The 27,494-nt window shown below is 41.5% G+C and overlaps 1 long non-coding RNA gene across 1 annotated transcript; it reads left to right on the top strand.

The window, feature by feature from the left end:
• Nucleotides 1-419: 419 nt before the first annotated feature.
• LOC147826715 (uncharacterized) lies at nucleotides 420-16,337 on the top strand. Its single transcript, XR_015453421.1, has 2 exons — nucleotides 420-6,496; nucleotides 14,942-16,337. It is a non-coding gene; the product is annotated as an uncharacterized LOC147826715 (long non-coding RNA).
• The last annotated feature ends 11,157 nt before the right edge of the window (nucleotides 16,338-27,494 follow it).

Genomic DNA, 27,494 nt, shown 5'->3' with positions numbered 1-27,494 from the left:
ACTCATAGAAACATAACAGCTAACAGTACACTGTCTAAAGCCACTCTGTCTTGAATTTATTTGGTAAATAGCAACAGGTAGCCAGAGGAAACTCCTATGTTCAATTTAAGCACTAGTGTGGTTTTTTCTACCTGTCTTCCATTCTGATAGGCAATAGATGCTTTGGGAAATGCTTTCCTATATACATGGTTCAAAGCATAACTATTTATTTAAACATCCAACATCTTTTAGTCAAAATTGTTATCTACATTAACTCATCAGCAACTTAATTTTTTAAATTTTAATTTAATTAAAATTTTCCACAACTCATTGATTGAATAAACAAAGTGATCAACACCAGCAGACTACACCAGTAATTCATAATTGTATCAATGCAAATAGAAACACAAATTAAGTCAGAATACTTTCCTTATGTTGTAGTTACTGCTACACCTAATTCTTAAGAATGTTAAAGATATTTCCTCTCACAATGTCTAACCATGACTAAGTAAACATGACCTTATTTTATTAAGCTATACACTCTTATGATGTGGGACTGCATAACCTTTGTTCCTTTTCTCCAGCCCCATTGTGATTAAATGTCAGTTAATGGATAAAGATGCTTGTTAGTTTTGGGACACTAGATAAAAATCTGTAACAGACCTAAAGTCCCAAAGTAAACTACTCAACTCCTTGTTTGCCCGGAACTGATGTTCTGGGCACCACAATTTTTAGAACAAGCTGCAAATGTCTGCTGACCATCAATACATGACAGTCGACCACTAACCTTTGTCCCCTTTTCTTTAATTCTATATGTTAAGTTCCCCCTCAACCCCCTATAAAAACAGCCTCGGACTCTGAGCCAGCTGCCTCTCTAAGCTATTTTGTTTTGGGAGTGCTGTCTGGCCTGACTAATAAAGGTCTGTTTTCCAACTTGTCTGGTGTGTCCCTTCCCGGGTGTTCTTCGCTGTAGTCAGCTCCTCGGAGCGTTTGGTAAGGCTCTTGATCTTACATTCTGAAGGCACCACTGGGATTCCTGGGTGTGCTTCACTAGTCAGCTCCTCGGAGCGTTTGGTAAGGCCCTCGGTCTTACATTTTGGAGGCCCCAGCGATATCCCTGGGTAAGGAACCCCGGTTCAGCCGAGACTCTGTGGCGGGATCCAGCAGGAGACTCAGGCACAGACCTCAGAAAACCTCCTGAGGTAAGTTTTTGGCTGGTTGCAACCGTTTGTTGTCAGGAGTGAGGTGGCTGATGGGCCGGTAAGCCTCCCCTGACCCCAAGGTTCCTGACGAGGAACAAGGGAAGGTTTAGTTTTGCTTTTGTTGTGGCACCTGTTTGTCTTGTCATTCGTGCATTAGTGTCCTGTCCATTGTGTGTTTAATTTTGTATTTCTTTCCAAACCATCAGGACAGAAATGGGAAGATCCTGCTCCAGAAATACCCCATTGAATTGTTTTCTCACTAATTTTAAATTGGCTTTTTCCCCTGAACAGGAGAACGAATATGGGGTTAAATTTTCTCACGGAAAACTTCGCTCCCTGTGTCAATTGGAATGGCCGGCCTTTGGAGTTGGATGGCCAGCTGAGGGCTCTTTTGACCCAGGTCTCTGCAGGGCAGTATGGAGAAGGGTCACCGGGCACCCTAGCCATCCTGATCAGTTTCCATATATAAATATCTGGGTCCGGGCTTGTCAAGAGCCTCCAGCATGGTTGCAGCATTGTTCCCTGTGAACAAACTCTCGCATTCTGGTTATGGCCCCAAAGGAACCCCAAGAGGCCAAAACCCAGGCTCCCAAGCCGGTGCTCTCACAAGATCCTGACCCCTTAGATCTTGTTATAAGACCTCCACCCTATGTGGAGCCATCCTCCTCCTCTGATAAAGCCGGCCCCAGAGCTCAAAACTCTCTCTCCCCTCCTCTTCCTGAAGAAGGAAAATCTCCAGATTCTATAACTTCCCCCTCCCACACACAAACAGGGGCAGCTTATGGTCCCCACAGAGCTCCCACTGAAGGGACTAGTTCAGTTCCTCTTCTGCCTCTTAGGGAAGTAGAACAGGGTAATTATGTCTATATCCCTTTCTCTACCAGTGATCTGTATAATTGGAAACATCAAAATCCCCCTTTTTCAGAAAAACCCCAGGCTTTGATCTCCCTCCTAGAATCTGTTTTTCATACACATGACCCAACCTGGGATGATTGTCAACAACTTCTCCAAGCTCTTTTTACCTCCAAGGAAAGAGAAAGGATCCAAGGGCAAGCCATAAAGTCAGTGTTAGGGGGAACAGAGGGCCCCCTCGATGAACAACAGTGGGCCTGTATTGAGGCACAACTTCCGTCCACCCGTCCCCCATGGCAAGCTAATTCCTCGGGTGGGAGAGAAGCTCTCCAAAACTACCGTCAGCATCTCCTAGCCAGCTTGAGGGGAGCCGCTCGAAAGCCTACCAACTTGAGCAAGGTAAGCGAGGTCCTTCAAGGACCTGAGGAATCCCCTTCTGCCTTTCTGGAGCGTCTGTTGGAAGCGTACCGTACATATACTCCAATTGACCCAGATGCCCCTGCAAATTGACAGGCAATTAATTTGGCTTTTGTTGCTCAGTCGGCCCCAGATATTAGAAAGAAACTTCAGTGGATGGAAGGATTTGAGGGAGAGAATAGGGAAAAGTTGATGAGTGTGGCAATGAAGGTGTTTAACAATAGGGATTATTTTGAGGATAGAATGGCTAAAAAGATAGGAAGGGCGAACATTGCAGCCTTGACAGATGGAGGTTTTATCCAAAAGGAATACAGAGAAAATAAAAAAGAGGATAAAAGTAAAGTATGGCCCTTGTTAGAAAAGGATCAATGTGCATATTGCAAAGAAAAGGGCCATTACAAGAAGGATTGTGAAAAGTTGAAAAGAAAGAGAGAGAAGGAGACTAAGAAAAAAGGAGATGGAGTTCTCTTGGTAGATGAAGAAGATTGACGGGGCCGAGGCTCATGGCCGCTTGACCCTAATGAGCCTATGGTGACTTTGGAAATAGGGGGAACAGATGTCCAACTCCTTGTGGATACTGGCGTGGCCCATTCTGTCCTAAAGACCCCCCTTGGAACCCTTTCTTCCCTAAAGTCCTTCATTACCAGGGCCACAGGACAGTTGGCCTCTTACCCTTGGACCACTGAACGAACTATAAATCTGGGAAAGGGCACTGTTACTCATTCCTTCTTAGTTATCCTGGAGTGCCCATACCCATTGTTGGGAAGAGATCTACTATGAAAATTAGGGGCTGTTATTTCCTTTGAGGCTGAAGGAGGGACTCTCGAACTCAAGCCACCCTCTGCCATTATGGTAACAGTTCCCCTTGAAGATGAATTTAAGCTGCTAAAGGAGGGCACAGAACCTCCTGAACAAAAATGGGACTACCTTCAGAAAAGGTTTCCCCTAGTATGGGCTGAAACCAATTCACCCAGATTGGCCAAACACCATACCCCAGTGGTGGTTCAGCTGTTAGCCTCTGCCACCCCTACCCATGTGCAACAGTACCCCCTTCGGCTGGAGGTCAAGGTAGGGATATCCAAACACATCCACCTACTCCAGGAAGCTGGCATCCTGGTCCCTTGCCAGTCAGCCTGGAATACACCTCTGCTTCCTGTGAGGAAGCCTGGCACCTTGGACTTCAGACCGGTACAGGATTTGCAGGAAGTAAACAGCCAGGTGGAGACCGTTCACCCAACAGTGCCAAACCCCTATACTCTGTTGAATCTCATCCCTCCTGGTCATGTGTGGTACTCAGTATTAGACCTTAAAGATGCATTTTTCAGCCTGCCTCTAGCACCTGTGAGCCAGCCTTCTTTGCCTTCGAATGGACTGACCCAGACACCAGAACAACTGGACAGCTGACATGGACCTGGCTGCCGCAGGGATTCAAAAACTCCCCCACTCTGTTCAGGGAAGCTCTCAGCAAAGATCTGCAAGAGGTAAGGAAAGTGTTTCCCCAGGCGACTATTCTTCAGTATGTTGATGACCTCCTGGTGGCAACTTCAACTGATAAAGAATGCAATGCATTGCAGTCACTGAGGGCCTCCTGAAAGTCCTCCAGGAACTGGGATATCAGGTGTCCTGGAAGAAAGCTCAACTCTGCTGGACCAAGGTAACCTACTTGGGCTATATTCTTGAAAAGGGAAAGAGGAAGCTGGCAGAATCGAGAGTATCAGTAATTCTCCAGATTCTGAAGCCAGGCTCAAAGAAACAGGTGCGAGAGTTCCTAGGGGCGGTTGGCTATTGCAGGATTTGGATTCCTGGCTTTGCTGAGATTGCCAAACCCCTACATGAGGCCACTGCAGGAAGAAATACACCCCTCGAATGGACTGAGGCTTGCCAGCAGTCATTTCAATTGCTTAAGACTGCACTGGCATCGGCACCAGCCCTGGCATTGCCAGACTTAAGCAAACCCTTTACCTTGTATGTAACAGAGAAAAATGGGGTGGCTAAGGGAGTGATTACTCAGCTTTTGGGGCCGTGGAAGCGGCCTGTGGCATACCTCTCCAAGGAGCTCGACCCAGTGGCCCGAGGGTGGCCTAATTGTTTGAGGACAATAGCAGCAGCAGCTGCTTTAACCCGAGAGGCTGACAAATTGACCTTTGGATAGAATTTAACTTTGATCACTCCCCATGCCATTGAGCCCTTGTTGAATAGCTCACCTAGCAAATGGCTGTCTAATGCCAGGCTGTTACAATATCAAGGACTCTTATTAGAACAGCCACACATTAAGTTTGCCACCTCCTCTGGCCTAAATCCGGCTACTCTACTCCCAGAATCTGACGAACAAATGCCCATCCATGATTGCCTCGAGACTCTTGAAAACTCGAGGGGAGGACATCCGGACTTGACAGACCAGGCCCTCCCCCATGCAGAGATAACGTTCTATACTGATGGGTGCAGTTTTGTTCGTGATGGTGTGCGGTATGCTGGAGCGGCGGTGGTCAACCAGGACCAACAGGTGGAATGGGATCAGGGGCTACCTCAAGGGACATCAGCACAGAGGGCTGAGCTGATTGCTTTAACTAAGGCCCTGGAATTGGGAAAAGGAAAAAGGATAAATATATTCACTGATAGCTGTTATGCTTTTGCCACTACCCATGTACATGGGGAGATTTATCAGAACAGAGGGCTGCTAACCTCCAAAGGGAAGGAAATTAAAAATAAGACTGAGATATTGGCACTATTACAAGCCATCTGGTTACCCCGAGAGGTTGCCATCATCCATTGCCGTGAGCACCAAAAGGGGTCAAGCCCAGAGGTGATTGGTAATAATGCTGCTGATCAGGCAGCAAGACAAACTGCCCAAAAATCAGTGGGGAAGCAAATGGTTCTGCTTCCCACACTGGTGCTCCCAGAAAAACCTGAATATACAGACAAGGAGATAATGGAAATGAACAGGAGATGCTGGACTCGAGGAAGACATGGGTGGTGGACGACTAAGGAGGGAAAGGTGGTGCTCCCAGCTGCTGTAGCAGACACGTTGCTGTGAGAACTACATGAGTCCACCCACCTCGGTGAAAAAAGGGTGATGGCTGCCTTACGACCCCATTTCATCAGCCAGGGATTAGCCCAAAAGGCCCAGGACATGGTGAGACGACACCCCACCTGCCTCAAGGTAAATGCTAATTGGGTAACCAGGCCCCCTGGGGTCCGACACAGAGGACTAACTCCAGGAGAACATTGGGAGTTGGACTTTACTGAAATGAAGCTGGGCATGTATGGGTACAAATACCTGCTAGTTTTTGTGGATACATTTTCAGGATGGGTAGAAGCATACCCCACTAAGAAGGAGACAGCAGAAGTAACAGTTAAAAGGCTCCTGACAGAAATAGTTCCCCATTTTGGTTTGCCCTTAGCTCTGGGGTCCAACAATGGTCCAGCCTTTATGGCTAAGACATCTAAGTTAATTAGTAATATCCTTGAAATAAAGTAGAATCTACACTGTGCCTATAGGCCTCAAAGTTCAGGACAGGTAGAAAGAACAAATCGAACTTTAAAGGAGATTCTGACTAAATTATGCTTGGACACTGAACTAGGTTGGGTAGAGATTCTCCCTTTTGCCCTCCTCCGAATGAGGTGCACTCCAAAGCCTCCCCTCAATCTGTCCCCCTTCCAGATTGTTTATGAGCAATCTCCCCCAATCATTCCATTAATAGATGTAGAATTAAAGGAAAAATTTTCCCACCTTCAACTCCTTAAATCCTTAAAGGCAGTTCATCAGTTTCAGTCAGAGCTACATGAGACATTATGAAAGAAAATGACTAGTCCAAATGAAAACCCTTTACAACCTTTACCCTATAAGCTGGGAGATTTGGTTTTTATTCGCAGGTTTGATTCCAAGACCCTGGAACCTTGTTGGAAGGGACCGGTTCCTGTTGTCCTGTCAACTCCCTTGGCGGTGAAGGTGGCTGGACATTCTGCCTGGATACATCGCAACCATTTAAAAGCAGGACCCCCCACAGACGTCAAGAAGGACAAATGGAAGGTTATCAGCCAACCAGGTGACCAAAAGCTAAGACTGGAATGGGTTGGAGATGTTTCACCTTAATGATAATATTCTCTGGGACACTGGCATTATTGTCCCCAAGAGGACTAGATCACACAAAAAAATGTATGGATTCAATTGGCAAACTCGCTTAACTTGTCTGAATTCTGCTTAAATGTTGATGTAAATTTCCATTATGTGCTGGGAAGCTGTCTCATTCCAGTATGCACCTCGTTAGAGTTAATACGACCCTATACCCTATTTAAGGACATCCCAGGAAAAAATCTTACTTACATGGATAGTTATAATTGGGGCCATGACACCTGCTGTAAACCTAAAAATGCTGTCAAATTATATACACCCAAGGTAATTATGTCAAACAAAACTGAATGTGCTATGTATGAAAATTGTACAACCAAATGTCTGAGGATAAAACAGTCAAAAGGGATGTCCTGCCACATAAAACAAAAAAATTTTGTATAACAATTGCCATATCTCCCTGCCCATAGGATGGTTTTATACCTGTGAAGGAATAACCTTTAATTATATTCCAGCAAATTTAACCAAGACCCGTTGCTGTTTGAGTCGTCTAGCTGTAGTGTTGCCAGACAGAACTGATTTGATTGTGCCTAACAGAACTAAACGTTGGTCACCTTACACTGGACCAGGATGTGATGAAGACATAGGTCTGTTCACAGATGCTGAAGTAATAACCATGATAGCATCTTTTGTTGCCCTGCCTTCTACAGGAGTCCATGCTGAAAAGGCAGTACGAAAATTAGCTTGCAAGGTGGTCAAAGGGTTAAATGCTACCTCATCAGCCTTGGCATTAATTTTTTTTGTATTAAATTCTTTTATTGGTACATTGTAGGCATACAACACAATACATTTCTCATTGGGAATTGTACCTTTATATAATGCATCTTGGTTCTTATTTTTTCCCCATTCCTAGCCCTCCCTTCACACCCTCCACCCTTCCCTATTTACAAAGACTTTATTTCCATTTTTTCCATTTCTCATCATTTTTTCCTTTCCCTTCTTTCCTTTCCCCTGTGCCTCCTACTACCCCTACCCCTTTGGACCTTTTCTTCCTATTTTACATTATCGATTATTCTTTCTAATCATTGGTACATTTTAGGTATACAATATAATGACATTCATCATTGGAAATTTGCACCTTTACAAAGTCTCTCTTGGTTCTTGTTTTTCACCCTTGCCCAGCCCTCCCTTCAACCCCTCCAGCCCTCCCTATTTACAAAACTTTTGTTCCTATTTTTCCATTTTCTCCTATTAATCCCATTCCCTTCTATTCTTTCCCTTAGCCCTCCCACTTCCTTCCCCTTTGCCCCTTTTCTTCCTATTTCACATTACCTATTATACATTTAGTCCTTATTTACACTTTCAGTTTCTCACACCAGAGAAACTATTTGGTATTTACACATCTGTGTCCTATTTATTTCATTTAACAGTATTGCCTCAATGTGCATCCACTTAGATATAAATGTCTCTACTTTCTCATTTTTTATGACTGAGTAGTACTCCATTTTATTTAAAAAACCACATTTTCTTTATCCAGTCTCCAGTTGATGGGTATTTGGGCTGTTTCCAAGTTTTAGCTATTACAAACTGTGCTGCCATGAACATGGGTGCACATATATCACTGTGGTATGATTCTTTTAATTCTTTGGGGAAGATCCCCAGCAGTGGAATAGCAGGGTCAAATGGGATTTCCAGTCCTAGTTCTTTGAGGTATCTCCATACTGATTTCCACAGTGCTTGCACCAGTCTACACTCCCACCAGCAGTGGAGCAGGGTTCCTCTTTCCCCACAGCCCCGCCAGCATTTCTTATTGGTTGATTTCACGATAGCAGCCATTCTTTCTGGAGTGAAGTGGAATCTCAGCGTTGTTTTCATTTGCATCCCTCGAATGACCAGTGATGTTGAGCATTTTTTCATGTATTTATTTGCTATTTCTACTTCTTTATCTGAGAAATGTCTGTTCATTTCAGAGGCCCATTTATGGATTGGGTCTTTAAATTTGGGAGGTCTGATCTTTTTCAGTTCTTTATAGATTCGAGATAGTAGACCTTTGTCTGAGGAGGAGCAGGTGAAGATTTTTTCCCACATTGTGGATTGTCTCTTCACACTGCTGGTGGTTTCTCTTGCTGTGCAGAAGCTTTTTAATAAGAAGAGATCCCATTTGTTGATTGTTTGTGCTAGTTCACGGGCAACTGAGGTTTTGTTCATAAAATCTTTTCCTACACCGATGTCTTCAAGGGTTCTACCTAACCTCTGTTCCAACTGGTTCAGAGTTTCTATTTTAATATTTAGATCTTTAATCCATTTTGATTTTAGTTTAGTGCATGGTGAGAGATACAGGTCTAGTTTTAATCTTTGGCAAGTTGAAGCCCAATTTTTCCAGCACCATTTATTAAAGAGGCTATCTTTCCTCCAGTGAGGATGTTTGGCTCCTTTGTCAAAGATGAGATGGCTGAGTGTGTCTGGCATTGTTTCTGCATCTTCTAATCTGTTCCACTGGTCCTCAGGTCTGTTTCTTTGCCAGTACCATGCTGTTTTTAATCACAGTAGCTTTGTAGTGTAGTTGCAGGCTGGGGATTGTGATACCCCCTGCCATGTCTCTGTTACCTAGAATTGCTTTTGCTATTCTGGGTCTCTTCTTGCTCCAAATGAATTTTTGGATTGTTTTCTCAAGATCTATGAAGTATGCTGTTGGGATCTCAATTGGAATTGCATTAAATCTATATAGGAGTTTTGGAAGTATGGCCATTTTCACTATATTAATCCTTCCTACCAAGGAGCAGGGGATGTCTGTCCATTTTCAGATATCATCTTCAATCTCTCTTTTCAGAGTGCCATAGTTTTCAGAGAAGAGGTCTTTGATTTCTTTCGTTAGGATGATTCCTAGGTATTTCAGTTTTTTGGATGCTATTGGGAAAGGAATTATTTGCCCTATTTCTCTCTCAGTGAGTCTGTCATTCGTGTAGAGGAAAGCTATTGATTTTTGTGTGTTGACCTTGTAACCAGCTACTTGACTGAATTTGGTTATTAAGTCTAGAAGACTTTTGGTGGAGTTCTTGGGGTCTTCTATATAGAGTATCATGTCATCTGCAAATAATGACAATTTGACTTCTTCATTTCCTATCTTTATTCCTTTTATTTCTTTCTCTTGTCTAATTGTTGTGGCTAATGTTTCCAGAACTATATTGAACAAGAGTGGTGATAGTGGACATCCTTGTCTTGTTCCTGATTTTAGTGTGAAGGATTTCAGTTTTTGACCATTTAGTATGATATTGGCTGTTGGTTTTTCATAGATGGCATCTATCAGTTTGAGGTAGAGACCATCTATTCCAATTTTTTGGAGGGTTTTTATCATAAATGCATGTTGGATTTTGTCAAATGCTTTTTCTGCATCTATGGAGATAATCATATGGTTTTTGTCCTTGGCTCTATTGATATAGTGTATTACATTGATTGATTTGCATATATTGAAACATCCCTGCATGCCTGGGATGAATCCCACTTGATCAGGGTGTATGATCTTCTTGATGATCTTCTGCATTCTGTTTGCCAGTATTTTATTAAGGATTTTTGCATCTATGTTCATTAGTGAGATTGGCCTATAGTTCTCTTTTTCGGTTGGGTCTTTCTCTGCTTTGGGGATCAAGGTGATGCTTGCTTCCAGGAATGAATTTGGGAGTATTGTTTCCCTTTCAATTTCACTGAAGAGTTTAAACAGTAGTGGCAGCAGTTCCTCTCTAAATGTCTTGTAGAATTCAGCAGTGAAGCCATCAGGGCCCGGGCTTTTCTTAGGTGATAAGTTTTTAATTACATTTTCAATTTCATTGGTTGATATTGGGTTGTTTAGAATTTTTAGGTCTTCTTCATTCAACTTTGGTAATTCATATGTATCTAGGAATCTGTCCATTTCTTCTGTGTTTTCCATCTTATTGGCGTATAGGTTCTGGAAGAAGGTATTGATGATCCTCTGGATTTCTGCTGGGTCTGTTGTAATTTCACCCTTTTCATTCCTAATTGCATGGATTTGGGACTTTTCTTTCCTTTTTCTGATAAGGTTGGCTAAAGGTTTATCAATTTTGTTGATTCTTTCAAAGAACCAACTCTTGGCTTCATTGATTTTTTTGTATCATTCTCTTAGTCTCCATTGCATTGATTTCTCCTCTGATCTTTATAATGTCTTCCCTTGTATGAGCTTTGGGGTTGTCCTGCTCTTCTTTTTCTAGAAGCTTGAGGTTCAGCATCAGGTTGTTTAATTGGGCTTGTTCTGTTTTCCTAATATGCATATTCACTGCTATGAATTTCCCTTGTAAGACTGCTTTCATTGTGTCCCATAGATTCTGATGTGTTGTATTGTCATTGTCATTTCATTGAAGGAACTGTCTGATTTCTTCTTTAATTTCCTCTGTGACCCATTGGTTATTCAGAAGTGTGTTGTTCAATTTCCACATGTTTATGAAATTTTTGCTGTTTCTTTTGCTATGGATCTGCAATTTCATCGCACTATGGTCTGATAATATTCAGGGGACAACTTCAATTCCTTTGCACTTACTTAAACATGTTCTATGTGTGAGTATGTGGTCTATTTTGGAGAATGAACCATGTTCAGCTGAGAAGAATGTGTATTCTGATTTTGTGGGGTGGAAAACTCTGTAAACATCTGTTAAGTTCATTTGTTCAAGAGTTCGATTGAGTTCTAGTATTTCATTACTTATTTTTAGTCTAGTCGATCTATCTATTTGTGACAGTGGGGTGTTGAGGTCCCCCACCACAATTGTATTAGTGCATATATGGCTTTTCATGTCCATTAGTATTTGTTTTATATAGTTGGGTGCACTAGTGTTTGGTGCATAGATATTTATGATTGTCATCTCTTCCTCTTGGATTCTTCCCTTGACAAGGATGTAGTGTCCTTCTTCATCTCTCTTAATTAGTGTTGGTTTGAAATCTACTTGATCTGCAAAGAGGATAGCTACTCCTGCTTTTTTTCGGGTTCCTGTCACATGGAGTATTGTTTTCCATCCTTTAACTTTCAGTCTATGAGTTTCCTTTTGAATTAAGTGTGTTTCTTGTATGCAGCATATTGTTGGATTTTGCTTCTTGACCCATTCTGCCAGTCTATTTCTTTTGATTGGTGAATTGAGACCATTAACGTTGATGGTTATAACTGAAATGTATTGACTTGTCATTGTCATGACTTTTTCTTTTCGTTGGGTTCTCCCCTTTACATTTAATCTCTTGTCATGCCAGATGGGTTCATTCTGCTTTGCTTCCTGGGGTTGTGGTCCTCAATGTCTGTTCCTAGGCTATTGTGTCAAATTCTTTGGAGTGCTGGTTTGGTATTCACGAAGATCTTAAGGTGCTCTTTTTCATGAAAGTATCTTATTTCTCCATCCATTTTGAAAGATAATTTTGCAGGGTACATCAATCTGGGTTGGAGGCTGTTTTCTTTTAGGGCTTGGAATATGTCACCCCAAGCTCTCCTTGTCTTGATGGTTTGTGTTGAGAAGTCTGCTGTGATTCTGATGGGCTTTCCTTTGTATGTGATTTGTTTCTTTTCTCTGACTGCTTGGAGAACTTTGTTCTTCTGTTGTGTTTCTGGAATCTTAACAATTATATGCCTATGTGTAGATTTTTTTTTTATCAAGGCTATTTGGAGTCCTATATGCCTCACTTATCTGTATGTCATGCTCTTTTCCCCTGCTTGGGAAGTTTTCTGCCATTATTTCTGTGAAGAGATTTTTTATGTCATCTCCACTCTCTCTTGTTTCTTCATTGAGTCCAATCAGTCTTATGTTATTCTTCTTTGCATCATCTAGCAGCTGCTGGATTGATTTCTCATGTTCCCTTAGAATTTTGAAGCAATTTTTCTTTTCCTGGTCACTAATTGCAATCTTATCTTCTATATCTGAAATTCTGTCCTCACACTGGCTCATTCTGCTGTGTAGAATTTCAATGGAGGTTTTCATGTCCTGGAAATCTATTTGCATCTGTTTCATGGATTCCATTTGTTTCTTTTGTTGGGATTCCATCATGTTCCTGAGCTCCTCTCTAGATTTATTAATCATGTCTTGCACTAAGGGCACAATTTCTCCTGTTATCTGAGAAATTATTTCTGATTTCATTTTTTCCAGGTCCCCTTTTGTTGCCAGTTCAGTGGGTCCAGGTATTTGAGTATCAGAGTGTTCCATCTGATTTCCCTTTGGGGTTGCTATAGGTGATCTGGAAGTCTGATTTTGAGACTTATTTATGTGTTTTCTCATTTCACCTTGGGGGGGCTGTTAACACCTGCATGGATTACCTCCTCTGAGCTGGATGAGGTGGGACAGGGGCAGGGAGCAGTGCTAGGGATGGTGACCCAAGAGTCCTTTCCTGTGGGCTGGGAGCAGCCGGAGGGATGGTGGCCAGGAAACCCCTTCCTCTGGACCAGGAGCAGTGGGATGGTGGCTCAGAAGCCCCTCCCTCTGGGCCAGGAGCAGCAGGACAGAAGGTGGCCCAAAAGCCCTTTCCTCTGGGCTGGGAGCAGCAGGAGTGATGGTGACCCAGAAGCCCCTTCCTCTGGACCAGGAGCAGTGGGATGATGGCTCAGAAGCTCCTACCTCTGGGCCGGGAACAGTGGGACTCAGTACCTTGGTCTGGTGGACTGGTGTCCTCTGCACCTTGGTAATGTGGAATCAGGTGGCTGCCTGTCTGCAGTGGGGTGATTCGGTGTCTTCCACGTGATTTAGGACCTCGGTAGGGAGTGCACAGACCTGCCTGTCTGCAGCAGGCTGATTCGGCATCTTCCGTGTGAATCAGGACCTCGGTAGGGCGTGCACAGACCTGCCTGTCTGCAGCAGGCTGATTCGGCATCTTCCGTGTGACTCAGGACCTCGGTAGGGTGTGCACAGACCTGCCTGTCTGCAGCGGCCTGATTCGGCGTGTGTTCCACATGACTGGGGACCTCGGCAGGGCATGCACAGACCTGCCTGTCTGCAGTGGGCTGATCGGCATTAATTAACCAAGAGTTACAGGAACAGAGACAGACAATCTAAGATAATAGAGCAGCAATAGACTATTTGTTGCTCCTCCACCACCAAGGTTGTGAAAGAGTAAAAAATATGTGTTGTTTCAATCTTACCAATAATGGTCCAAAGATTGAAGGAAAGGTAAAACAATTAGAAGATCTGGCTAAAAAAATATATAATGAGGATGGCGGGGACTTGTTCAAATGGTTAACTTCATGGTCGCCCAACCTACAATGGTTAAAACAACTTTTTCTTGTCATCATAGTTGTGTGTACATGCTTATTATTGTCATGTTGTTGTATACAATGGATACCTACATTTGTGCGTAAGATTACTTAAGTTCCAAAAATCATTGGGGAATGTGGGACTGCATAACCTTTGTTCCTTTTCTCCAGCCCCATTGTGATTAAATGTGAGTTAATGGATAAAGATGCTTGTTAGTTTTGGGACACTAGATAAAAATCTGTAACAGACCTAAAGTCCCAGAGTAAACTACTCAACTCCTTGTTTGCCCGGAACTGATGTTCTGGGCACCACAATTTTTAGAACAAGCTGCAAATGTCTGCTGACCATCAATACATGACAGTCGACCACTAACCTTTGTCCCCTTTTCTTTAATTCTATATGTTAACTTCCCCCTCAACCCCCTATAAAAACAGCCTCAGACTCTGAGCCAGCTGCCTCTCTAAGCTATTTTGCTTTGGGAGTGCTGTCTGGCCAGACTAATAAAGGTCTGTTTTCCAACTTGTCTGGTGTGTCCCTTCCCAGGTGTTCTTCGCTGTAGTCAGCTCCTCGGAGCATTTGGTAAGGCTCTTGGTCTTACATTCTGAAGGCACCACTGGGATTCCTGGGTGTGCTTCACTAGTCAGCTCCTCAGAGCATTTGGTAAGGCTCTTGGTCTTACATTCTGAAGGCACCACTGGGATTCCTGGGTGTGCTTCACTAGTCAGCTCCTCGGAGCGTTTGGTAAGGCCCTCGGTCTTACATACTTATAAAAGTGTTCCCTTTTCCCTCCGTGTGATGACACAGCTAGAACCATCTATGAACCAGCCCCTTGCCAGACACCTAATCTGCTGGCTGGAGTCCAAATGGAATCATTACAATAAACTTATTTTTTAAAGTAATTTAAATTCCAAGTCATAAAGATATGAGTGAATGAAACCAAGCTGTCATGGATTAAGTTCTTTCTCATGATTGCCTAAATTATAAAATTCCTCATTTTATAATTTAAATATTTTAATTTTAATATCTTCTTAATATATACCACAGAGTAGCCAAGTCCCAAATAAACTAGAATTTAAATAACTATGTCTAAAGATATATGAACTACATTTTCTTAAACATTTCATATGTTTAAATGCATAAATCTTACATGTATCATTTTCTGTTTCTTTTGGTCTTCCCTTTTATTTTATCAGCATGGAATAAAGAGACATAAAAATTGAAAGGAAAGAAAAGAGAAAGAGAAAAATCAGAGGAAGAAGAAAGAGGGTGTTTAGTGACATTTTTTGCATTATGTCTTAATTTTGAATAATGCCCCAAAACTAAAACACTGATGAATATGGAAGCTCCTCCTTGCTATTGATGAAATATTTATGTCTGCTCAAAGATCCTATGTTGAAGCCCTAACCCTCAGTGTGAGACATTTGAGCTGGACATTTGGAAGATATTTAGGTCCACCTAATGTCATGGCATATGGTGTCCTGGTGATGGGATTAGTGCCCCTTAAGTAGAAACACCAGAGAGCTTGCTCTGTACTGATCCTCATGCAACACCAAGGAAAGACCATGTCATCACATAGGGAGGAGGCAGCCCCTACAAGGAGAAGGAGCCCTGCCCAGAAACCAGCCTTGCTGGCTTGGGGAATTCTGACCTCCAGCCTCTAGAAGTGTGAGACACAAATTTTGGTTCTTTAAGCCACCAAATCTATGGTCTGTGAGTTTATACCAGCTGAGGAGAGAAAAATGCACAAATAATATGGAAAACTAAGTCAGTCCAGAGAAACTATCATCTCAACATCACATCCAGCCTATCTGAAGAAAAAACTAAAAACCCCAGGTGTTCACTTAGAGTGTGGCTTTCCCCTCCCTCTCCATGAGGTTGCTTCACTGACACATTGTGGGTATGGGCTGTGAAAGATCCATTCTTTGAGATTGGAGGAACGGCTGAAAGAGGACCTCATGCTCTGACTGGACACGATTATACAGTGAGCTGGCTGAGCTGCTTCCTGCTCCTCTACAAGCAGAAGGGAAATGGCAGAGCAGAGTAAGAAGACAATATGAACTCTTGTCTTAGTAGGAATATGTACTAGTTTACATTCCCAACCATGGTGTAAGAGGGTTCCTTTTTCCCCACTGCCTCACCAGCAGTTGTTATTATTTGATGTCTTGATGATAGCAATTCTTTCCAGAGGAAGCTGGAACCTCAGAGTTGTTTTAATTCACATTTTTCTAATGGCCAGAGATATTGAATAGTTTATCATGTATTTATTGTCCATTTGTACTTCTTCTGAGAAGTATCTATTTATTTCATTTGCCTATTTTTTGATTAGGTCTTTATATCAGATATAGAAGCTTAAATATGTCACAGTTTCACTTACATGAGAAACCCAAAATATAAATACCATACAGAACAAATTACAAGATCAATAATAGGAAGTCTTTTGCAAAAATGGAATGAGACCAAGACATGGAGGGAGGGAGGAGAAGGGAATTAGAAAAAAGTTAATATATGTTATGTACAACTCCCTATGGGGGATGTAATCATGTACTACAAACATGCACCAGTAGAAATAAAACTTTAATTTAAAACAAGAATGCGCAAGCTCCCACTGTGTGATACACTCAAGAAGCTTGCAAGGCCTGGGCCACTCTGCTTCATTCTCCTACACTACCCAGAAGAGATCCCCATCAACAAAAGGCTGGGACATGCACTATGAAACTGTAGACACTCAATGCTATCTGCCATTGCTCAACTTAAAGAAAAACCTACAGATCATTCAAGGAGAGAAATACATCATTTTGACTTGGAGTGCCTTTCTTAACTTTCGTTCTAGTCCTTGGAATTTGGGCAGATTTCAAAAGTAGAGCTCTCTGATGTTACTTTGGGAATTCAGAAGGTAGGGCTCCAAAGAAAAGGGTGAAAGGTGGCAGCAGTTCCTGCTACCACCCTAAGCTTTCTGGAGGTATTGAGGTGGACAGGAGGAAGCAGGCCATACATGACAGCAGAACCACATGCTCCCCACAGTACTTGAAAGAACATGAATTTTCTCCCACTTCCAAGTACCACTCCTTACCTATTCCCTACACTAGGCCTACTGTTATAAAATTTAGGTTTTGTTGTTCAGGTATGGTTAAGCCAACAGATCAGGACTGCCATTGAAAAGATAGATTGTTATTATAGATCCAAGAGAAGGGCCATGTCCCGCCATGGGGGTGGGAGTGGGGGAAGGGAGTGGGAGGTAAGGGGCTATGGAGCACTGAAGTCAGAAGACAGAGTTAAAGGGAGAAAGCTGTTAAGAACCTTCTTTGTTTTCCCCTTGCAGCAACTATTAAAATCTTTTACTGGTGTGAGAAACTGAAAGTGTAAATAAGGATTGAAATGAATAATTGATAATTTGAAATAGGAAGAAAAGGCCCAAAGGGGTAGGGGAAGTGGAAGGGGAAGGGGAAAGGAAAAAAGAGAAAGGAAAAATTATGAGAAAAGGAAAAAATGGAAACAAAGTCTATGTAAATAGGGAAGGGTAGAGGGGGTGAAGGGAGGACAGGGAATGGGGAAAAAATAAGAACCAAGATACATCATGTACAGGTACAAGCACCCAGTGATAAATGTAAATGTATACCTAAAATATACCAATAAAAGAATTTAAGGAAAAAAATCTTTTAAAATATGCCACAAAACATAACACATACATAGAAAAGTGCATGAAACAAAGGTATAACTTAACAAGTATTATAAAGCAAATGCCCAGGTAGCCACCATGCAGGTCAGAAAGCAATGCATTGCCAGCTCCCAGAGCACTATGCGCTCTCTGGACACACATTCTTTCCTATTCCTCGAGCTAATCACTTACCTCTCTCTTTTCTTCAGGGTGGGGGTGTGGTGCATGTATGAAGTAGTAGTCACATGTCTCTTCCGGAGTTGGTACATGTACACATCTTAATTCTTTTTTTCATACCTTCTCTGTGTCCCCATCTCTGGTCCCCTTCCCCTTTCCAAAAGATATAGAACTCCCTATTTCCTACTATCTGTCTTTTATCTTGCTCTTTATTTATATTTCACATTTCTTATATAAGAGAACCCATGCCATATTAAACTTGGGTGTCTGATTTATTTTGCTTAACATTATGGTCTCAAGGTGCATGCATTTTCTGACAAATAAATCAAGTTTAAGGGCCTTTATTTTATCAGCTATTACAGGTGCAATTGGGTGAGTTTAGCATTGGGAAATTTGAATAATACAACGTGGAGCACAGGATCCGCCCCAGTGGTCTGGCACCTGGGCCCGGGATGATCAGGGAGGTAGAGAGTAGGCAGAGCCTGAGAGCCCAACACAGGGGTGGGTGGGGTGTAGGCTCTGGAGTGGGAGATTTGCCAGGAAAGGCGAGCATCTGGGTGAATTGTACACAATCTGTAGGAACTGCCTAGCCCTGGGAGGAGGGTCAGCAAGGCTCCAGGATGTCAAAGCATCAGAAGACAAAATAAAAAGACATGGTTAATACACCTAGGACAAAAGTAATGTCTTCCTCCTCACTGACCACCATTACTCATTTAGGACAGTACCAGTTAATGTTCCCACTTGCAAGGTTAGGCTTTGTGGCCCAACACCATTCTACCCCTTGGTGGAATGAGGCTCGGTTGCAATCAGAATGATTTGGATGCAGTGGCCACCTGCGACCCTCTATAAATCTCTTCCTAGTGAAAGCCAGACTCCCAATATCTCTGCCATCTCCTCCATTAGGATCCTGGTAGTCCCAGAGGAATGGAAGGTAATATGGTGTTCTGCCCTATGCCAATTTAATAGGAATCAGGGGGATATTTTGTTGCAGATCTGTTCCAGGTCTGTCAAGCAATTAAGATTCTGGGCACACATTCAGATCTTTATCACAGTGCCTCAGCATGTTTATGAACTATGCTAGAATAATAGATTAAAGAAATCCCCTTCTTACTGAGGTTTTCAGGTTGTGTTGCTTGATCACTGGCTCGGCTTATCAGATGGGGATACCCCCACTCTGTCTCAACAATGAGTAGAACTGATACACATTTTCTTTCTCAAAACCTCCAAGCCAGAAAACTCTGCACCAAATGTTCCAGCCTCAGCACCCAATTTTTATCTTATTTCATACTCAAGAAGGTGGTCTGCACTGACCTGGCTCTGTGCTCTTTCTAAAGCTTCATTACAGGTGCTTATGCATTTTGGCATCATCACTCAAGGATTATTTACTTTGAGCAAAAGACCAGGTTTGTATTTACCAATATTTTTAGGATACAGAAACAAAGATGGATAGTTGGATGCACTCATTATTAAGGATTTGCATGTGAGTACAATGAAGGATCTGTGAAGTAAGAGAAACTAGGACATTAGAAAGAGCTTTGAAATTGAACCTAAGAAGACTAAAGAGGGACTTGATTAAATGAAGCAGATGATTCCTAGAGGTACCCTGGAAGTTGAAGAGTGCATGTGGTGAGAATGATAACTGAATAACTGAGGGAGCTGGAAAGATGGAGATTGTGGACAGAGGTTAAAAGGTCTGAATTACTGATATGAGAGACAGAGTGCTTCTAGGTGATGAGAAAGTTCAGGGTACATCTGTAGCACAGATAAAGTGATGGAGATAAAGACAAGAATGTGACAAGAGCAGGAGCTGCACAAGATAGGAGCTGCACAATTCACCCACTTGCACAGTAAAGTTGTCCAGAATGATATTGGGACTTGGCATGGAAGCAATACTCTGAGCTGGGTGTCAGTGTCCTCACTGGTTGGTGTAAGAGAGTGGTGGGAAAGGTGGACATAGGGCATGGTAGAGCATGCAGTGACTCCAGAACCAAATAGCATGAATCTTGGAGCAGGAGATTTTGCAAGAAGATGTAGGAGTAATGGTGTGGAGATGCTTTGGGAGAAAGGAAGATTTAAACCTCATTTTCCTACTGTGAGGTACCTGAGTGGGTACAGGGGAAGAAGATGAGAAGTTTTTATGTGAGAAAGCTACAGGGAAACTAATATCTTCATGGATGGATAGGTTTCAGTAAAGCCATATTGTGGTAAAGATATGGGGAAGTTATTAAAGGCCTAAGAAATCTAATTATGCCTTGAGGTGTCTCCAGAGATTAAGGAGAGAGGAAAAGTCATGTTTAATCAAAACAATTGGAGTGATAGGAATGTTAGCGAGTATAAATAACCAGAAGGTTTTAATTTTGGACAAGAACCAAGGAAAACAAAGATGTGTATCTTGGTAGTTATTACTTAGATATCCCCTGAAGAAGTTTTTCTCGAAGCGCATTCTGTATACCTCTTGTATTGGAATTATTGAGGAATTTAAGGAAAATTCAGATGGCTGGCCTCTGCTGCTTACCTACATCTTTGAGTCTGAAAGTGGGGGTAGGGTGAGAAATGCTATAGGAGTTGGTGGTGCAGAAGGAGAATGCTGTGTTTCCCAAGCTCCCTTGCCATGGTCTGAATATTTGTGTCTCCCTAGAATCTATATGTTTAAATTTAATCTTCAGCTCTATTGGATTAGCCAGGGAGCTGTTTGAAAGGTGGTTGGATCATGAAGGTAAAGCCATTATGAATGGAATCAGTGTTCTTATTTGTAATGGTGTTGAAGAGGAAATCAGGTCATGAGACTCCACCTGCATGAAGGGATTAATGGTTAATATACTTCCCACAAGAATGGCATGGGGATGGGTTGTTAAAAGCCACTTCACACCTCCCTTCACTCTTCCACATGCACTAGGTCACCAGTCTCCACACTCTGCCCTGGTGATACCGTCCACCATGTTTTGCACCATGAGACACTCACCAGAAGCCAAGTCCAAATGCTCTTGGATTTCCAGGACATGAACCAAAGTAAACCTCTTTTCCTTGTAAATTACTCAGTCTCAGATATTCTGTCATGGTAAGAGAAAACCGACTAACACAGTATTTCCTCAGAAAGATGTAAGCACATGGTGTAAATTCACTTTCTCTTTTGCAAGGAAATGTCTCATGCCCAAAACCATTCCCATGGGGCCATGCAAAAGGTACAAAACTGCTCCTGACTGTCATCATCAATGAATGGCATCTTAACTTCCATCTAAAGCCAACGACTGCACTTGGCTCTAAATCCCAAAACATCTCCTTCCATATCTCCTTCCATTGATATTGCTCAATCTCTCTCCACACTTTCAATTAACCTCATTTTTAAAAAACTATCTTATTTCTTCATATCTACTCATCTTCAACCCACTCCAATCCTGCTTCTACACCAAACATGCCACAAAATTATCTAGGTCAAGTTCAGCAATGACTTCACTAGTCTGAAGGAGGGCTTCTCTATTGTACTCTCATCAAATACTGTATAAGCATGACACCCTGGACTGCTTTTCCCTCTCAGTTCTTCCTCTCTTTGGTGTCTGTGATATGAATTCACCTTGATTTTCATCCACCTCACTTGCATCTCAGTTTTCTTTGCAAGTTTTGTCTGTTCTACATAACCCTTTCATTTTGGAGCACACTAAACTCTGTCCTTTTTTCCCCTGGCAGAGCTCAGCAATTTTTATTACCTTTATTATCTTCTTATTTAAACATCAATTGATTCAGGCATTACAAAAGTATTTAATGAGCATCCTCTATGAGTCAGTACTATACAAGCTCCCAGAATTCGCTAGCAGGATCACTTGATTACATCATTTCAAGGAGCATTGAATTCACCTAGCATGCTACATAAAGCTGTGTCACCTTTCCACAGTTCAGTGATTAGCAAGACACATGTGGCACATAACTACATAAACTACACTGTTTTTGCAGAATAAATATAAATAAAACAATTTCAAAATAACTCGATTAAAATTGCAAATAACACTCAAAAGAAGAAGTTGGAGAGTTCGGTGAAGTTCACTCTGAGGAAGTGATGTTAAAATTGGGTTATGAATTAGATGGAAGTCAAGAAAGAGAAAGAATGGAATTTCCAGGAAAGAAAACCTCATGTGCAAAGTAATCGTGTAGGAATTAGATGGTACACTGGAAAACCTGTTAGAAAACCGGTGTAGTTGGAATGAGAGAGCAGTAGAGAAAGTAGTGATAGATGAATCTGGAGAGGTACCCAGGGGCTTGATTATGTAGAACTGCAAAGGTCACTAAGCATTTCACTGTTTATCCTATAATTCTAATCTGGATTCCTAAAGGATGTTCCTGAAAGAATTTAAGTGGGAGAAATACAATCAAATCTGGATTTTAAAAGTTTATGCTGGCTGTAATATTACAATAGTTAAAAGGAAGCTGATTTAAAGGCTAAGAGGGAAAGATATGATAATGACTTGTAGCTTGTGGACAACAGAGAGACGTGGACATTTTTCAAGATACACAATGAATATCCCTTATCCAAAATGCTTGGGGACTAGCAGTATTCAGGACTTAGGAGTTTTTTATATTTGGAGTTACTTCCATATACATAATGAGCTATTTAGAGAGTGGATCTAAATCTAAACAAAAAGTTTGTTTCATATGCATCATGACCTGAATTCTATGCAACATTTTTAGTTCACTTAGGTTCTGATTTTGATCCATAACATGAGATCAGGTGTAAAATATTTTCATTTCATATATCATGTTGAAGCTCAAAATATTTTGGATTTTGGATTTTGAATTTTTCAAACAGGGATGTTCATTCTAGATAGTGTTAGGAAGAATCTTGTCAGAATGTTCTGCTTTATTTCATTGTTTACAAAATTATGCCATGTCCTGCAATGGTAGAAACACCAGGACTATTTTTTTAAAATAGCACAATTCTTGGTGGTCATGTTGAATTTGAAATGCCTGAAATGCTTCCTAAGGTGAGGGTTGAGTGGCAATTGGATATATGACCCTGGAGTTCTGAGGGTGGAGATCAAGGGTTATGCCCTTAACAGCATTCAGTCCTTCTCAAAATATTCCTTTCCTTTTCTGTTTATCTCACTGCAAACTTCTGGTTGTTTTTTTTAATTTCACAGACTATTTTACTTTAGGACCTTTTAATTACTTAGTGTAGTGAATTGAATGTGACCCTCCAAAATCTGTGTATGCACAGAACCTCTGACTGTGACATTTGTAAATAGGCTCTTTGCCAATGTAACCAAGTTAAGATAAAGTTGTATAGGATTAGAGGTTCTAAATACAATGATTAGTGTCCATATAAGGACAGGGAGACACAAAGATGCACAGAGGAAGCTGGCCATATAAAACCAGAGACAGAAATAAGACCACTACAGCTACAAGAATGCCCAGGATTGTAAGCAACCACAAGAAGCTAGGAAGAGCAAGAAGTGATTCTCCCCTCAAGTGGGGGAAGCAGCAAGGCTCAGATGACATCTTGACTTCAGACTTCCAGCCTCCAGAGTTGTGAGAATACATTTGTGTTGTTTTGAGCCACCCAGTGTGTACAAATTTGTTAGGGCAGAACTGGGAAACTAATACACTGACTCAGCCTGGTGTTCTCCCTGTTCACATCCACCCCAGATCTTCATTCTGTTTGTGGAGCATCTTTCCATTCCATTTGTTTCCTCCACTACCACTATTGCCATCATCTCTACCCTCGTTACATATTACGGGAAAAAATCTGACAGCACATGTTTATTTTTACCTTCTCTAACTCCAAAAATTGGAACTCTTTCCACTCCAAGTGTGTTGATTAATCATTACCACCTCATCTCATCATCCAAGCCAAGGATCCAGGGTAAACATTTACACATCTGTGCTCTGGCCATGTCAACAGGAGCCTTGCAACTTAGCTCTTCTGGAGTGGGTATCACCATCTAGAGGTACTTAGACTGAAAATAACCAGAGAAATGAAGCCACTATTCCTCATCCTGAGGACCACAGTGCTCTGTTACAATTCCTTTTCATTCAGTCAGGTGGTACACATGATCACTAATGTTTGCTGGTAACTTGGAAGAGGAGTTCAGCTCTGCAAATACATAGGTTGTATTTCCTTTCTCCATCTTCATGTCACATTCTATGACTAGTGAAAACCAACAAGGAAACCTAAGGCAAATGGTGTTCTACATTTTTACCCAATTCATTCAATACATTTGTGCTAATCATTCTCAATATTCTTTATCCTGGTATGCTGATTATATAGACCTTACATAGAACTAATAGGAGCACTTGTAATCCTCTATATTCATAATAACATCGCCCAAATCTAATCCCATTCCCATGACTCTTTACTCAGCAAATTGTACCACCTCCCACCAGCTCCGCCAACCAGAAGCCATTTTTGTCATTTCCTTCATGCTTCTCCTTTTCCAATCCATCAAGCATAATTTCCACTTTAAACTCTTTTTTCTTCTTCTTTTAAGGGGGAAGATATTTTATTTCATTTTGGGGGGGCCCTAAAGCTCTCTTTTCTATTTTTTTTAGTTAATTTTATTGGTAAACTTAATATATAAATAATGATCACATTCATCAAGGGAATTTGTACCTGTACCTAGTATACCCTGATTCTTCTTTCTTTTCCCTCCCCTCTCTTCTTCCTCCTCCTCTTTTCTTCTTCTTCTTCCCCTCCTCCTCCTCCTTCTCCTCCTCCCCCTCATCCTCCCCCTCCTCCTTATTCTTCTTCTCCTTCTTCATTTTTCATTTTGTCACAGGTCTCCTTAAATTGCGTAAGCTGGGCTACATCTTGCTTTCCTCTTGCCTCAGCCTCCTAGAATACTGGGGTTATAGGCGTGTGCCACTCTGCCCACTTTTTAATATTTAACATGTCCACTCATCTCCATTTTCACCCTCATATCCAATTCTCAGCCAGAATAAAGTCAACTCTCATCTTTATTACTGTGGCAATCTCTAAACTAATCTCCTTTCCTCCATGAATCAATCCTGCACATTGGAGGACAAAAGCAAAGCTTAGTATGATGTCCCTTCTGAGACTCTTTTATCTCCCACACGACCCCTATCTCTACTCCTATCCTTCAAATTGAACTATTTAATTGTTTCTCTTACTCTTGGGATGAGAAGCAACATCAGATGAATTTCAAAGCAACTATTATTACTATGTTATGCCAACCATGTATTATAATTATCCAGGAAAACACACTCACAATGAATGAAAAGAGGTAAATCTCAAGAGAAAAACAGAAACTTTATAAAGGATCAAATGGAAAGCATAAAACTGAAAACTATAATATATGAAATTAGAAAGCCAGCCTTGATAGTAGTAACTGTTCAGTGTCACTGATAACTGTCTTCACTTATACAACTATTCAGTTCCTCCTTCCTTGAGTGTTTGGATGCCTGACTCCAGCATTTATGCCAAGGAATATTGCTATAACTTAATACCATCCTAAACTCATTCACTACCCTGACCACTATTTCCACCCAGATTGATTCATGATTCCCTTCAGAGGTGGCTTTAAAAATGTGTCCCCAAATTACATAGATTTTGCCCCTTCAAAGAGTAGAGCCTGATTCCTTTCAGTGTGGAGAGGACTTAGCAACTTGTATCTAATGAAGAGAATATGGCAGAAGTTGTAATGTGCTAGAACAGATCGTAAAAGATAGAGTTTCTCCTCTTTAGCTTAGGTCACTCACTATGAAGAAGATAAGTCCATTCATGGAGGCATTCAAGGAAACCTATGAAGAGTATCACACAGAAAGAACTGAGACCTCGTTCCAAAAGCCAGCAAGACATGCTCTGCCAACAGTCATGCACTGTAAGTAAAATTCTGTCTTTCCATAAAAGATAAGTTGGAGATGTAATTTCTATGACCATAGAATGTGACCTTATTTAAAGATTGGTTTGTGCACTGGTAATCATGTAAAAATAGTCAATTAATGTGTCTCAATCCAATATAATCAGTGTCCCTATAAGGAAGGGAAATGGGACGTGAATATATACATAAGGAGAACAGTATGTGAAGATGAAATTGGAAATCAGAGATGCAACAAAAAGTCAACAAACACCAGACTGCAAGCAAACCACTGAATTCTAGGACAGTAGTATGGAACAGATACTTCCTCACAGATCTCAGAAAGAACCAAAACTGCTGGTACCTTTATCTTACGCTTCCAGTTCCCGGAACTGTGAAAAAAATAAATATCTGTTGTGCTAAGGCACTCTGTTTTGGGTACTTTGTTACAGCAGCTGTTACAAACTAATACATTATGAGAATGAGCCACATTGGAACCAGTTCTTCCGGTCCTGGTCAGGCTTTCAGAGCACTGCAGCTGTGAGCAGTATCTTAACTATAATTTCTTGAGATGTCCTGGCCAACAGCCACCTGCTGAACAGTTCCTATATTCCTGCCCCAGGGAAACTATGAGATAAATATTTGATATTTTAGCTTCTTTTACAAACTGAACTATACTCCATCTTAAAAAATAAATACAGATGCTTAGAAGAGACAACAGAGAAAAATATATGTTTGGGAGAAAACATAAAAGGATATAGTCCAGGATCACACTGCAGTAAGCCACTGGTACACTCAAAGAAGGAAGTGTAAGGGAAGCTTTTATTTACAAAAGGAAGAAATTTCCATAAATGCTTGGACACATGAATTCACATAAATGCTTGCTTTGTCTCCCTAGGCAAGAGCTGGTGTCGGCTCATGAGTGGAAGTGCATTGCTGGACAAGTGTGTTCTGACCTGAGCACCTTACCTGAACTGATGCAATCTTAAGCATGTTAAATATAAACTTTGGTACAGAAATCTACGTATAGATGCAGTGTGTAAAACAAGGAGCTCCTTGTGGGGTTTTTCTTTCTTTCTTTCTTTCTTTCTTTTTTTTGATACCGGGGATCGAACTTGGGACCTTGCTTGCGCTTGCCAGGCTGGCGCCGGAACCACTGAGCTAAATCCCCGGCCCATCTTGTAGGGTTTTACACAGTATTTATGTCACACAATATGAGTTCTCCTTCATAAAGTCCAGACTCTAATTTTATCTGAGCTTGACAAAAATGGTTTCATCTTGGAATCAGCAAGTTTCTTAAGCCCTAACGCTGCATATGACAGTACTTGGAGGTAAGGACCTTAAAGAAGTAATCAAGGTTAACTGAGGTCATAAATGTGGGGGCTTAATCTGATATAACTGTTGTCCTGAAAAGAAGAGAAAGAGACACCAGGTATCTAGGGAAAACACCTGGTGAACACACAAAAGATAGCCATCTGCAAGCTTCAGGAGCAAGCAAGCCTGCCAACACCTTCATCTTGGACTGGCTGACTTCAGAGCTGTGGGGAAGTAAGCTTCCAGTATAAGCCAGTCTGCATTATTTTATCATTGTAGCCCTAGCAGAATAATTCAACTGCTAAATTGGGGGTAATCTGTCACACAGTGATAATGCAATGTATTTTCTCACTCCATTCTACAGTAAAAACACACATATTTCCTTCTCCATTCAGCACACAGAATTCTCTCAAAACTTTAGCTGCAAAGTACGCAAATTAAGAAATTGAGCAAAATTTCTCTGAACAAACTCTATGTTCAAAATCTTAATTATCTCAAATAATGGAAAAGGTTCGGTGAAAAGTTTGTCAAATGAGGAGCAAGTCTTCCCATGAGTCACCTCTGAGTTTGACAAGAACGCAACGGAAGATGATGATTATACTATGAGTGACCCTGTTCAATTTTAGGCTGTGACTGTGAACAAAATTCTAAGAGAAAGATGAGAGGAAAAGAAGCTTGCCTCTAAGATGACTGAGCACTTCTGTCCATTGAAAATAACTACCACCTCCCTCTGCTTGCCGTAGCAGCTGCATCTACCTCTCTGCCACTGTAGTGAATGAAATTCCTGGCCCCTTTGCT

This window comes from Heterocephalus glaber, unplaced genomic scaffold (assembly GCF_053883595.1).
Source record: "Heterocephalus glaber isolate CG9 unplaced genomic scaffold, H.glaber_assembly_v1.0 deba00001461, whole genome shotgun sequence".
In the NCBI taxonomy this organism is placed as follows: Eukaryota; Metazoa; Chordata; class Mammalia; order Rodentia; family Bathyergidae; genus Heterocephalus; species Heterocephalus glaber.
Note: the sequence above shows the minus strand (reverse complement) of the source record. Positions and strands in the feature narration are given on the sequence as shown.